The following is a 14,222-nucleotide window of genomic DNA, read 5'->3' as shown; positions in this document are numbered from 1 at the left end:
GGGTCTCAGGATATGAGAGAAGGTGGGTGAAGTAATACATTTCATTGAGCCAACTTCTGTTGGTAAGAGACCTGAAGAAGAGTTCTGTGGAGCTTCAAAGCCTGTCTCTCTCACTAATAAAAGATATTACCTCACCCAATTTCTCTCTCCCATTTTATTTTGACATTAAACTGTGGTCACTGAAAACACATTTAATTTTCTAAAGGGATTTATGGCTGAATTTTTGTAAGCTCTCAGAAGATATTTCATGGGTTGCTTGTGCCTGTTGGTTCATCTCTAGGCTTGCGGAGGGGCTCTGCTATTTTCCTTCTTTAAGTGGCCAAGGAGGGAGTTCCTCTGGCTCAGTTGTTCTCAACCTTTTCCGCACCATGACCCCATGTTACAACAGCAAAAGGTTTCAGCACCCTACTCCCACCTACTCATTAAACCAACCAACTCCTATTCAAGTTAAAGGAAAGACTGCCATTAAGTTGAATGGGAGTTGGATAAGACCTAGAACAGTTAGTCACGATGCCCCTATATTTGATGTGATTGCAGATCCCAAGTTGAGAAGCCATTCTTGGTCTAGACTGGAGCAGGAGTGGGCTGCAGGTTCTCACCTGTGCTGGCCTGCCTTTCCAGCTCTCATGGAGCTGCTTCTCCAGACTTAGCTCTTACCCGTCTCTCCAGCTCTCCCCCGTACCTCATATGAGCCCCTGCCTTCCCAACCCCTTCCTTCCAAATTAATCTGTTCCCTGGCTTGTTCTGAAATCTGCTCCTGTCAACAAAATATTTGGGCTTCATTATTTTGAACAAAAGCTAAAGACCACATTTTCCCACAGCGTTTAACGAAGACAATATGCATGTTTTAACAGAAGCCTCTTTCACCATGGTGTTCTGCCTCCTCCCCATGTACGTGAGGTGCATGAAGCACCTCAGGCTCCTGGAGTAGAGGGTGAAGGACTCCAACGGCCCCTCTGGGAGGGGACCTTAGCGCATGCCCTTGCTACAATGAGCTGAACTGGCTCCTCTCTAAGGCTGTGGGTACGGCGCCTGAAGTGACTCTCTACCCTCTCCTTGCCTGTGCCCTTCATTGGCATCCCTTTTAATTGTATGCCTGAATACCAATGAAGGGTGCAGCCAAGGAGGCAGCGGGGATCTCAGAGGAAGTTCCAGAAGGAGTCCTGAGGGAGACAGAGGAAGAAGAGCTTGTAAATCTGCACCTCTATCTGGCAGACCTGTTCAGGAAGCCCATCCCCCATTTGCCCTGAGAACACAGAACCACTGTAGGAACAAGCGTCTGATGCTGGTAAGTTTTTACAGTGGTGCCCCACCCTCCCCGACAATATTCCCTCTTGCTCTTGTGCTACAAGCCTCAGCCTGCCACCTCCCCCCCCACACACACACAAGATCCCAGCCCTGGTGCACCCTGACATGGTCCTGAAGCAACACATGGCTGTAAATCAATAATTTTATTGAAATCCCATGAACTGCTGTAAAGCATATAGTGGAAGCTATAACACATTTATTAATGAGCAGTCACTGTGCCTCTGTCTCTATGCATTTCTTGACCATCACTGATAATGATAGTCCCTGGGCTGTGTGAAAAGGGGCCTGGAGAAGGGAGGGTGCGGGTGGATTTTGAAAGGGCTCCAGGGGGAAAGAACAGTTTGTCATGACAATTATGGTTGTGCAAATACCCAACACCATCTCTCTCCACACCCGTCCCCTTAGTCTTTCCTTCATCTTATGAGTGGGAGCCATGTGGAATGGGAATGGGGGTGGTTGGTGGCTTAAGTGCAGGCTCGCCTAGGTCAGGGAAGGGAAAGGGAACAGTTTGTTTGCTGAGGAAAATCAAAGCAATCCATTCTCTCTGTGACTATTTCAAGTATTTTGAACCATTCCCAGTCTCTGGCATCCGCCATGAAAGCTGGGAGAAGCAGGGGGGTGGGTGAAGCATCCGCTTAGGCAGTTGCATAAATACAATGCTGTTTCCCTTATCGGGGAGAGGCGATTGCCATGCGCAATCCAAAACTTCAGGGAAGAAAATTCACTTCTGGAGTCACTCTCTGTGTTCCATGTCCCTTTCAATGCTGCTTGCTGGACAGGGGCTGGATCATCTGGTGATGTGGAGGGCCTAGGGGTGAGTGGATGTTTTCTGTCCTCTTCCAGGGGAACTCCATCTGCTAGCTTAGAATAGTCAATTTCCTCTTGAATTGCCACTCAGGCCTGTAAATATAATTCAGTACATTTCTGGTGTAGCAGAAATTCAAGACGGTTCTTCAGGTTTAATGGCAGGGCAAATGTGCTTGGTTCATCTTCGTAGCTCACCAAACCCTTCCACTCAGCAATAGGTAGAGGGGTCACCATTAGCAGAGACTTCTCTTTGGCATAGGTGTCCGCCATGGTACTAGGAAGCACATTTCTTTTTTCCATTCCAATACCTTCAGAACTGCTATGTTCTCCAAGTGGTGGCCAGCCTTTAAAGAAAAAAAGGTGACTGGTAATATTATCCCTGAAGGAACCAAACCACACCCCAAGCAGTCCCTTGATGGACTGCAAACATTACAACATTTAAATAAAAGTAACGCAGGTATCTTACCATATTTACCCTCTGCTCCTTCCTCGTGGGCTGCATAAGTAGTCTGAAGGAAAGAGACTGCAACATTTGCATTCCCGGGATTCTAAAGACTACCAATATTGTAGCCTTTGGCAGCACAGTTATGTTATGTGTGGGGGGATTTAGGTACCTGTCAAGGAAAAGTGAAATAGAATGCTACCCTTGCCTTTGACTTGGTAGGCTATTCCAATGCCAACAGGGAAACCATTCCAGTGCTTGGGCAGTAGCAGCACCACAGAGGTAGCAGAGGAAGACCTGCTGCTTGGCATAGATAGCTGTCAAGAGCACTTGGACTTTCTCCGGGAAAGGGAGGAATGGGCTCCTAGGTAGGATGAGGCATTCCTGCAGTGGAGAGGCAGCGCAGGCAATGGGTCCATGCAGAGAGAGAAGGGGATCATGCGGTTCCTCATTCAACTGGTGACAGAACACTTTTGGGGCCTGCCGCTCCTGTATGGGAATGGGCTTCACCTACTCCTTCTCTAGCTATCACACAGCCTACTGCTGAGGTGGTGAATCCCACTGCTCCGCAATGGGAAGGAGCATGCTGGATGCCCAACACATCCTCATCCACTGAAACCCCTCACAGAGAACCCACCCCACCCCCCAGGATTCAGTGAGGGAACAGTGAGCCTGATCCCCTCCCTGTTGTCCAACCTGTGTTTGTTCCCAGACCCATGCAGAAGATGTTCCTGTTTGTACCCCTGCACAATATTCTGCAACCATTCCCCTGCTCCTCTCTCTCCTGGCCCTTCCCTTCTCCCCACATGTCCATAGACATGGTTTGCCCACTTTTCTCAGTGAATTTAACCGTTTTTGGCTCATTTTTTCTCGTTATAAACCCCTTTAGCTCTTTGTTCAACGTATGCCTGTTCCTTGTGAGTTGGTTTCCCAACCCTGAACTGGTTTGCAACTGATCAGTAGATGCCAAGGCTTAACAGCTCCAAAGCGTGATAGCCACCCACTTATGTACTGGTATGGATTTCTGAAATCAAGTGGTCTGGCACTGAAGGGTTGTTGCAAGCTGCTCAGACAACTCTGTGAAGGTCTGCTTCCCCATTCAGAAGTTCTGGAGCCACTGGTCATCATCCCAAGTTTCCAAAACTATGTGGTCCCATCACGCCATGCTGGTTCTCCTGGATCAGAAATGGTGGGTCCACCCATGGGCATTCCATTGCAATCCTGGCACTTAGCACTTTCCTTCGGACTACTGCAGATTTTAATTCCCCTTCTGAGTCAGTCATCTTCACCATCTCAAATTTTTATGGACCGATTCTGCCCAGTATCCGATGCTGAACCACACGAGCATTTGTGCTTTGGACAGGAGCAGAACCACATCATCATACACTTGCTTCATATCTCCAACATAGTTCAGAGAGATGGCCAGGAGCTGCTGATGCCAAATGTGTGAAGGCCGCACACAGTGTCAGCAGTTCCCAGAGTCTCTGGGATACTCCCATTTCAGGGGTGGTGCTACTGTGCCATACTGAAAAGGATTAGTGAGTGTGCAGCACACAGGTATATTCCTGTGCACAGCATGTACCCATGCCCAGCTTGGCATATGTGGACACTTGGTGTGGTTATGGGAAACACCTGCTAGCAATACATGGATAAGTACCCAGGGAAGTGCACAAGCATAGATGCAGCCTAAGCATAGTACAGAATCCATAGTCTAGGGTGAGGGTGGGAGGGACTAAAGTGGTTTAAAGCCACTTTTGCACGCTCCTAATCCTGGCCTGGTCTGCGATCATCAGAATAATTGAGTCAGTCCTGGGAGCCTGTCTAGGTTACAGCAGCCTGTCCCCGGCTGCCTATGGGCAGCAGCTCTGACCAGAATCTATCCCTGATGTGCCTCTTCCACCTGCAACCTCACCCCAGCACATACTCTATGCTATATTTGTGAGGCGGTCCTTGGAAGACATTCTTATGGCCAGTGCTGGAGGAATCTTCTCCCAGCTAAATGTGGGGCTTTTAGAGCTACTTCATGTCACATCTAAAGAGGCTGGAGCAGGGCTAGGGATCTTGCCATTGCAACTAGCACTCTCTCCAGCTAGCACTATGGTAACCAATGGCAGGAAAGTTGACTTGTTTCTATTCTGTTTTCTTTTTTTTTAATAAGCTTTAAACTGAGGCTGCATTCACTAAAATTCAAGAACCATTCACGCAAACCTGGGCTGAGTTATGCTTTGATATTAGATTCTACAGATATTTTTAGTCTCTCAAACTCCTGATGCAAAACCGGCTGAACTTCAGTCATTTTGGTTGACTTTTACTTCGAAAATATGAGTTCATCCAAGTCAAAAACTAAAAGCAAAATTTGGGAGTGAGGACTGGTTGAACCTATATGGACCAAAACCAAAGAAAATAATTGGACAGATGGTTGCAAAGTTGAAATCATTGACTATCACAGAGTTCTTGCTGGAGTGAGTCTTTTTTTCTCTTACTAATGCTAAGTAATATCACAATCTTGTGTGTTTCTTACTCTCATTTTCTCTTCATCTCAGTTCTTTCTTTTTTTGCTCTATACCATCTCTCCCTCTCCTTTTACTCTTCCTATTTCCCTATTTCTGTCTGACTCTCACCAGCTCTCTCTTCTCTCTAATTCTACTCCTCTACTCTCCCTTCTCGCTTCTTTCTCAGAGGGCATTACCCATGATACGTAACTGAAAACATCACCAGAACATTTATGCAAATTAAGCACTGATTGGGTCTGCATCATCCACACTTTATTTACAAATGGTACATTTTCAGTGCTTATTGAGAAAAATAAGGAGCTGGCCTGAATGAAAAGATGTTTGAAAATCTCTAACATTTCCAAAATATGGACCTTCCATGGATTTGTACTCCATCTGTACTTTACCTAAAGCAAAAACTTAGTTTGTAAATCATTGCTTTTTTGACAGTACTGAATTGAAATCAAATTATAATCTCTTTGACCTCTTATCTTTAGATCTGAAATTTGGCTGTTCCATGTGGCTTCTGCATGTTTTTAATGTGCCAAAATGAACTGGCAATGGAAAAATATAAAAAATGACACTGTATCAGTAGATAAAATGATTCTAAAACTGTCAAGAAAAAAATCAACGGGAGATTAGAGTACAGAAGGCCAATTTTGCTTGAATCCCAGCTGTCTTCTGCCCCAAGATCTGCACAGTTTGAGGAGATTGTGTAATACTTTCAGGGAGCCAGTTACAATTCCCTGATTTTTTTGGGCTTCATACTTTCAGACTGTCTGAGTTACTTTAGTGATTGTTTCAGGGGGAAACCTAATTGTAAAATTTATTGAGGATTTTTTAAAAAGGGGATGATGAAGTGGCATTTAGGCACTGGCAAATAAAGAAAGCATCATAGCTTGGCGTAGGGCTGTCCCCCAGACTGAAACCATTCTGAGAAAATCCAAAGTTACCACAGTTCTGTAATGAACAGGCTAGGGAGTATGTTTACCACTGCCCTTTATTGGATGGAATCAGAACTGCTCCACATGTAGGTCATGGATGCTACGCTGCTAATAGTTAACAGAAAGGATAATCTCTCTTATGTAGTAGAGTCCTGTGCTATCCTCTTTATTGCTGAGAAGTTTTGAGTCCCTTTTATTGTGCAATGTAGTAACATCGATGAAATCCTTGGTGTGTATGGATTTGTTACAATTTGCTTCTTTTCTTATTTGCATAGGGCTCTGATCTTGCAACTGGCTTCGTGCAGAGCTCCAATGACTTCAGCAGGCCTCCACATGGATGCAGGCATCCACCCCATACAGCTCCTTGCAGGATCAGAGCCTATGCCATCATTAACTGCTTTTATATAATAGCCCTGAAGAACAATTTTGACAAATGTAGGAAGCTATTCATTAGTATATGGGATTTTTCAAGCAACAAAGGCTTAGTTGTGACTAACTCTATCAACTACTCATCTTGAAGAGATATTATTAATGGTCGTGAGGACAAAGCATTGTCTTTGTTCATTCACTCACTAGCTCATAAATAATAATGCTGAATTAAAATATTAGAGGTTTAGTATACGTTTTTCTTTGTTTTTATTGTTTCTAATGTTAACTGCCTCTTTTGCCTCTGTCTCCACATTGTGTTCTAGAATTGGAATTTTTTTCCCAAGAGTAGATCGGCAACAGAAGTGTCGCTGTGCTAGGCTAATCTAATCAGTCACATCACAGATCCTCAAAGAGCTTAGTGTCCTTTCATGTTTAGTTTTGCTAGAATCATTTCCAGTGCAATTACATACTCTGTTCTGCTTAGGGATTTGAAATACATTTAGGATTACTATTAAAAATGCAGAATTATGTCCAAAATGACCTTGCTTTGTTTTTTCTTATTAATCCAAGAAACACAGAAGGAAGTCAGTACTATGCCAATCAGGTGTTTTAGATAGGATAAGGATAAACAAGGATTTAATTTTGAGTAAGTAAAAGAGAAATTATATCAGCAGAATGTCCACTTTGTCAACATTTCCCAAAATTCCAACCTTGTTTCTGACCAGGCCTCTTCGTGTGAATCAGTATGAAAGTTTATATTCTGCTCCAAACAGAGACTCTCCAGTTCTTGTGTGTTACTTTTGATTGGTGTGTTTTATTTTTATTGTGGGAATAATTTTATAACCTGCTTCTGGTTCCAAGAGTGGCTGACATTTTGAGATGAGCTGGAGCCTGTTCATTTTCACACTTGAAAGGTACTTTCTATGTGATGCCTACAGCTCTTTCCACTGTAATCCCAGCTATACTGTAATTCCTGATTACATCCTGGATAGTAGGAAAACTGTTAGTTATAGGCAATAAAAATGGTTCTCACACATGCCAACTCTTGTGAATTAATCGCGAGAAACACGATTTCTAAGTATCATTAATCCTGACTCATGATCTTGATAGAATTCTCAATTGTCAGGATTATTTTTTTTCAGCCGTGGCTACGCTGTCAGCCCTGGGAAGCCAATGTTCCCCTGCCAGCCTGGGAAGTAGGAGAGAGGACCCACCCCACAGTCCCCCCAATCCCCGCCATGGCTGGGGAGGGTGAAGAACCCTAAGAGGATCAGGGGTGAGGCTGGGGGGGCTGAACTATGGCCTGGGAGCTGCAGGGGGGCTGAAGTGAGGAAGGTGGGGGCTGATGCCTGACTAATCTAATTGCCTTCTATGATGCGATAACTGGCTCTGTGGATGAGGGGGAACCAGTGGACATGTTATTCCTTGACTTTAGCAAAGCTTTTGATCCGGTCTCCCACAGCATTCTTGTCAGCAAGTTGAAGAAGTATGGGCTGGATGAATGGACTATAAAGTGGATAGAAAGCTGGCCAGAGCATCAGGCTCAATGGGTAATGATCAATGGCTCCATGTCTAGTTGGCAGCCGGTATCAAGCGGAGTGCCCCAAGGGTCGGTCCTGGGGATGATTTTGTTCAATATCTTCATTAATGATCTGGAGGATGGCGTGGACTGCACACTCAGCAAGTTTGCAGATGACGCTAAACTGGGAGGAGTGGTAGATACGCTGGAGGATAGGGATAGGGTACAGAGGGACCTAGACAAATTAGAGGATTGGGCCGAAAGAAACCTGATGAGGTTCAACAAGGACAAGTGCAGAGTCTTGCATGTAGGACGGAAGAATCCCATGCACCGGTATAGACTAGGGACCAAATGGTTAGGCAGCAGTTCTGTAGAAAAGGACCTAGGGGTTACAGTGGACGAGAAGCTGGATATGAGTCAACAGTGGGCCCTTGTTGCCAAGAAGGCTAATGGCATTTTGGGCTGTATAAGTAGGGGCATTGCCAGCAGATTGAGGGATGTGATCATTCCCCTCTATTCGACATTGGTGAGGCCTCATCTGGAGTACTGTGTACAGTTTTGGGCCCCCCACTTCAAGAAGGATGTGGATAAATTGGAAAGCGTCCAGCGGAGGGCAACAAAAATGATTAGGGGACTGGAACACATGACCTATGAGGAGAGGCTGAGGGAACTGGGATTGTTTAGTCTGTGGAAGAGAAGAATGAGGGGGGATTTGATAGCTGCTTTCAACTACCTTAAAGGGGGTTCCAAAGAGGATGGATCTAGCCTGTTTTCAGTGGTAGCAGATGACAGAACAAGGAGTAATGGTCTCAAGTTGCAGTGGGGGAGGTTTAGGTTGGATATTAGGAAAAACTTTTTCACTAGGAGGGTGGTGAAGCACTGGAATGCTTTATCTAGGTAGGTGGTGGAATCGCCTTCCTTTGGGGTTTTAAAGGTCAGGCTTGACAAAGCCCTAGCTGGATGATTTAGTTGGGGATTGGTCCTGCTTTGAGCAAGCGGTTGGACTAGATGACCTCCTGAGGTCCCTTCCAACCCTGATATTCTATATTCTATGATTCATGCACACACCCTGGGGATGGGCAGGGGGAGTTAAAAAATCCAGACACTTGAGCTAAAAACACAATATAACTTTTTTTTAAAATCTCATTTGGGGGCCAGTTTCATGATTTTTTGGGAGGGGTCTGGCTCATTTTTGATCTCTTGAAGTTGGCAAAATGGGTTCTTAAGTTGCTGTACCTATAGTTTTAAAAACATTTGGGACATTTCCTTCTTTAGAGACAGCAGGTTCCCAGATCCTGATGTCAGAGATCCTGAAACCAATGAGAGCAGTTCAAAAGCTGTCATAGAGAGAGAAATGGTTCACAAGTGCAACTTCTGAAAGCCATCTTCATAAACGGTGAAATTCACCCCTTAAGAGTCAGCGCAAAGGCCCTGTACTGCTTAAGTCCCCTTTAAGCTCTCAAAATGGGTGGGACTAAACTGTATGTAGTGCATAGCTCTGGTGCTGATCCTCCACACAGGGATGAGTTTCACTCACATAGAGCTATGTGAATGAAACAAAACATATAAATATAAGATATATTATATAAAACCCACCAATTTTGCTTTGCTGGTATTAATCACGCCTTATATTTGATTGTCTTTGAACATTTGTGTGAACAAGTTTCTGTTTGTTAGAACTTGAGAAAGCAAAATCAGGAATACTCACCTGAATAAATGTTTTCACTAGAAATGTTATCAGAGTGACTTTGAAAAGCTTGTTTTGTCTTCATACCAATAGAATAATCTAAATGTTACAAAAGTTTGTGCCTAACTTGTGACTCAAAAAGACTCATTTTTACAAAGTTTAGGTCATGCCATCAGGGAACAGAAATAATACCATATGACTTAGGTGGTCAACAATATGGTCTGGGTAATGGACAGTGAATGCTCAACCAGTTTTGCTAATATTTGTTTTTGTAAATAATTCTTGAAATAGTATAACCAAACGTGAGCTATATTGGGATGAATGACCTCTTATTTAGGACGCGAGCTCAGGTCTCTGGAGACCTGGGTTTAATTCCCTGCCCTGACACAGATTTTCTATGTGGCCTTGGGGAAGTCAAATAAACTCACTGTGCCTCAGGTCCCGCATCTGTAAAATGGGAGCTAATAGCACTTCCCTACCTCACAGGAATATTGTAACAACAACATTACAGACTAGTGTGCTACAGTCTGATCAGAATGGCCATATATGAGTACCACAGTTAGACAGACACGTAGATAGAAATGAGCAGTCCCACTAAAATTAATTGGGTTTCTCCTTCACTTGAGTAACATTAAAAGGTTAAGTATTTGCATGATTGACCCCAAAATTATAGAGAATTTATTGGAATGGAAGTGTCTCATCTATTTCACTGAAAAGGTGACAGCGCTCAGAGACCAGTGGAGAAATGCATATCATTTTGCTGCTGACTTTAGACTTGGCACGGATGCAACACCCCTGTATCTTATGGTTCTAAAACCAAACTGCAATTCCATATCTATTTTACGAATAGTTGATTCTGTGAGGCAATGATGCTGCATGAGAGCTTGAAATGTAGAAATGGGTGATCAGTGAGGTAAAAAAACTGTGAAAGCTGTAAATCAAATAACTTAGTTAACTATAATGTTAAAAGTTCATTTTAGTGTGGAATCTGTGCTTGAAATAGTAGGGTGACACTAAAGTACATTTTAGTACATATTGTTCTTCTGATATTTTACAGTTACATTTTAATAATAATAAGCAATCCCATACTGGGACTTTGTATGGCGCAGGAGTTTGCCTCACGAATTCTGTTACAGGATGGGGGCCTTAGTGAAGTACACAACTGTCCAAGGTTCCTGGTAAAGCCATTAAATTAGTAGTTAGGAGAAATTGACAAAGGTCATAGTTCAAGTGCCCTTGATGGTACATGGAAACAAAAAAATTCTTTCCTTCCTGGCTGAGCATGCTGTTTTTGTGGGCCAAAATAAGCTTTGCTGTGTGCTACTGACACTAGCCCTCCTCTTTGTAATGTCTCCCTAGTCACCTCTTACTCCCACAGCCTTTTCCACAACAAACCCAGAAAAATTTAGAAAAAACAAAAACCAAACAAACCCTCGCAACTTTGGTGAGGTAGCAAAAGAAAGTCTCAGCCTTTGCTACACAGGTTTTGCTTCATTTTCATTGTTAAAATTGTTTTGTGTGTAGTAGCTTTTTGTTTTTGTTTTGCCCTAGATAAATCATAATGGGGGATGGGGCGGGGGGGTGGGGTGAGGAGTGGGAACATAGCTAATGAAGTCACAACCTATATTGTGAACAGAGAACCTCATCCATCAAACTGTCACCTCAGGTTTCTGTACAGGGTCACAGAGGAACAAAGTACGCCTGTGTAAGGTTGAAATAGCATTGGTAAGTGTTAGTGTGTGTGAAGCTGGTGGTCTGAAGTCTATTTATTTTGTCTGAAAGGCACAAATGGCATGCTGCTGAGTCAGGGAACAAGCATGGGGGAAGTGTCCTTATCAATTATTACTAGAAGGCTAACAACCGACATTTAAGAAGTGGAATTGTACCATCTGCTTTTCCACATCTTTTGTTTTGTTTTGTGGCAGCTGTTTATTTCTGAGCTTCAGAGAGAGATGGACAGGTAAAGCTTATGTTTCCAATTGAAACAACAATGTTTTTGAACAAAGTTCTAAAGACTTCGTTAACTATGAAGAATTTGCTGAGGATGAGATTTGATTTTTATGGCATAACTTCAAGGTGCATTATCTGGGAAAACCAAATATTGGCGCTTTGTACATGTAGTTAGAAGTCTTTGTCCAAAGTAAACTTCACATAATAGTTTTTTCTGCTTGTAGCTCTTATTTCAGGGAGCCGTAGATGTTTTTAATAACTCACCATTGATTTCTGTGATTCCTAATACATTTTTGATCTTATTTGTTAGGACTTTTTTAACTTCATCTTTGTTATCTTTTTTTTTTTTCTAAACCTTTAGATTTATTTCCAGGATCTTTATTTGAAAAATAAATAAACAAAAATTAGGCCCATTAGCAGCCTTAGGAAGTTCAGGTAGCTAATTTTTTTTTAAAAAAAGACTAATTCTTTAATATACTTTAACTGAGATGTAAACAGGAAACCCTTAGAAGTATCAAGGGGTGTATTTATTTCAGAAATTAGTAGCTAAGATGTTGATGAATGGAGATGCACACTTTTTTATGCCTTGTCAAGAAGCACTCTTTGTATGGCATTTGGTGCCTGATGTCCAAATGACCACACTGTGTAGGCGAGTTTATTTGGATACCCTCTCTGAGGATTAACATACTGCAATGGTTGAATGCCAGCAGAATCTCTTTCCTCGCCACCCCCCAGGAGAATGGTTTCTGCTGAAGTCATTTTGTGTGTGCTTTTTCCTGTGTGAGGATTAGGGAATAGGAGAATGGCTTTGTGAGGAGATTCGGAGAGAGGGAGCTGAGGAGAAACTAAACACAGGGTACGAAAGACTTTAGCCTTTCAGAGTTCTTTCAGTCAATTCATTCTGGGAGACCAATTGCATGTGATACAGCAGCTGGGGTTTTGTTTTCTTTTCAGCTATATACTGTAGGAGAAGCTGGTAAGGTTATTTTTTCCCCCTTGTTCTACTGTTCCATGATGTTGTTGTAATTGCTTTATCGAAGTGATTGTTTCAAGAGGAAGGGAAGTTGGTTAATGATGCTGGGGACACCCTGCATTGTCTCTTCTTTGTACAGCTGCTTAGCTTGCAAAGAGGTACTGTTTACAGTAAAGGGACCAGTTTCCGTTGAATATCTTTGCTATTTTTTAATCAAAGTTGTTTTAGCCTCTCTTTCTGCAAAGCTAGTAAAAATAAATATATAAAAGGAACTCAGCTCTTCAGTAATGTTTGAATTTATAGAAAGCTAATTTGGGGGGAAAAGCTTTCACCTAAATGCTAAATTTGAGATGTTTGTTCTTCATTGATGTTATCAGATTTCTCACTTTTCTGGGTTAATTCCAAACCTCTCCTGGGTTTTGCGTGAGGAACATATATTAGTCTTCCTTCTCACATGGTCAACCTAGACAACAGGGGACACTTGCTCTGACAACAAAATAAAAGGAAATAAATTTCTGTAAGGAAGGTGAAAATGAGAAATACAAAATAAATAAATAAGTTAAATAAAAGGGGCGGGGGAGGGAGGGATGGGGGATTAGTTTAGTTTAGTTTAAAAAGAAATTGCAAATAAATCCTCAGCAAGGACATTAATATTAGACACTTATTCTTACCAAAGTGCTTGTGGATAATGTAAGACGATAAATACAAGGCTAAATAGAAAAAATAAGGAATCTCTCAGAGGAATCAAAGTATTCAGATTCACATATAGTCTAATTACACCCTCTCAAAGAGGCAGTTTTCAAATTCTCATTTGAAAAAAAATTAGCTGTCCATTCCCTCCCCCTGCCCCACACATTATTTTCAGAATAGTGACTTGTGTTTGTCTGCATCTTTTATTTCCTTTCATATCATCGTGGGAAACTTTATCTTGAATTACTTGAGGATATGTGAACACAGCTTGGGGCATACCATGCCTAGTCCACAGGCAAGCTATGAAAATCCTTCCTGTGACTCAGATGAATTGCAAAGTCCATAATTACAAACAAAAGTTTCTTTTGTGGTCAGTCAAAAATCACAGACAAGGGAACTGGAGAATGATTGACACCAGTTATAGGAGTGATTGACAGAGAACCAGAAACTTGGTCCATGACATAGTATGTTAGTTTTTCAAGCAGTGTTGGTCTTTTTTTTACAGTTATTCATTTCTTTATTCCCAGTTCCCCTATTGAGTTCTGAATGATTTGCTAAAATGGTCCTTTGTCGCTATAGCCTATGGATGTCTGTATACAATGATTTACTAATCTGTTGCTGCTGAAACAAAACTGATAACTGCATCATAATTAGACCTCCTTGAAAGAATGTGTAGATTCTATACACTTTACACACTTAACTGTTGTTCCAGTTACAGATCCCACTCTTATTAAGTAATGAAGTGCTAATGCCCAATCCTGCAAAACCATACTCACAAGGTTAGCTCTTACTCATGGAGCCGGCCCACTCATCTTAATGTGGTTATAAGTATGAGTAAAAGTTTGGCGGATCAGTTTCCTAATCATTAATGAACTGGATTAGGAAGTGAGCCGTTACTTTTCTTTTCTTTATGGCTTTGAAACATAAACATCTATTAAAATAGACATTGATGGAATCTGTCATGGGAGCCCAATGAATGTCAAGCTCACTGGCTGAATATCAGAGTTTTGTAGACTTTTGACTTCACCATTATAGGGAAAT

At 42.3% G+C, this 14,222-nt stretch overlaps 1 protein-coding gene across 4 annotated transcripts in view; it reads left to right on the top strand.

The window, feature by feature from the left end:
* Positions 1 to 14,222, top strand: part of MID1 (midline 1) — a 328,983-nt gene that overhangs the window by 91,362 nt on the left and 223,399 nt on the right. The window contains exon 1 of one of the 4 annotated variants that reach the window (XM_048860595.2): positions 12,302 to 12,374. The exons of 1 other annotated variant lie outside the window; for it this stretch is intronic. The gene's annotated coding sequence lies outside the window, so the exon portion shown is untranslated. Of the gene's footprint in view, positions 1 to 12,301; positions 12,375 to 12,403; positions 12,495 to 14,222 lie in introns of those variants that run through there. 2 more of the 4 variants (XM_048860612.2, XM_048860620.2) reach the window with 2 other exon arrangements.

This window comes from Caretta caretta, chromosome 1 (genome assembly GCF_965140235.1).
Source record: "Caretta caretta isolate rCarCar2 chromosome 1, rCarCar1.hap1, whole genome shotgun sequence".
Classification (NCBI taxonomy): domain Eukaryota; kingdom Metazoa; phylum Chordata; order Testudines; family Cheloniidae; genus Caretta; species Caretta caretta.
Note: the sequence above shows the minus strand (reverse complement) of the source record. Positions and strands in the feature narration are given on the sequence as shown.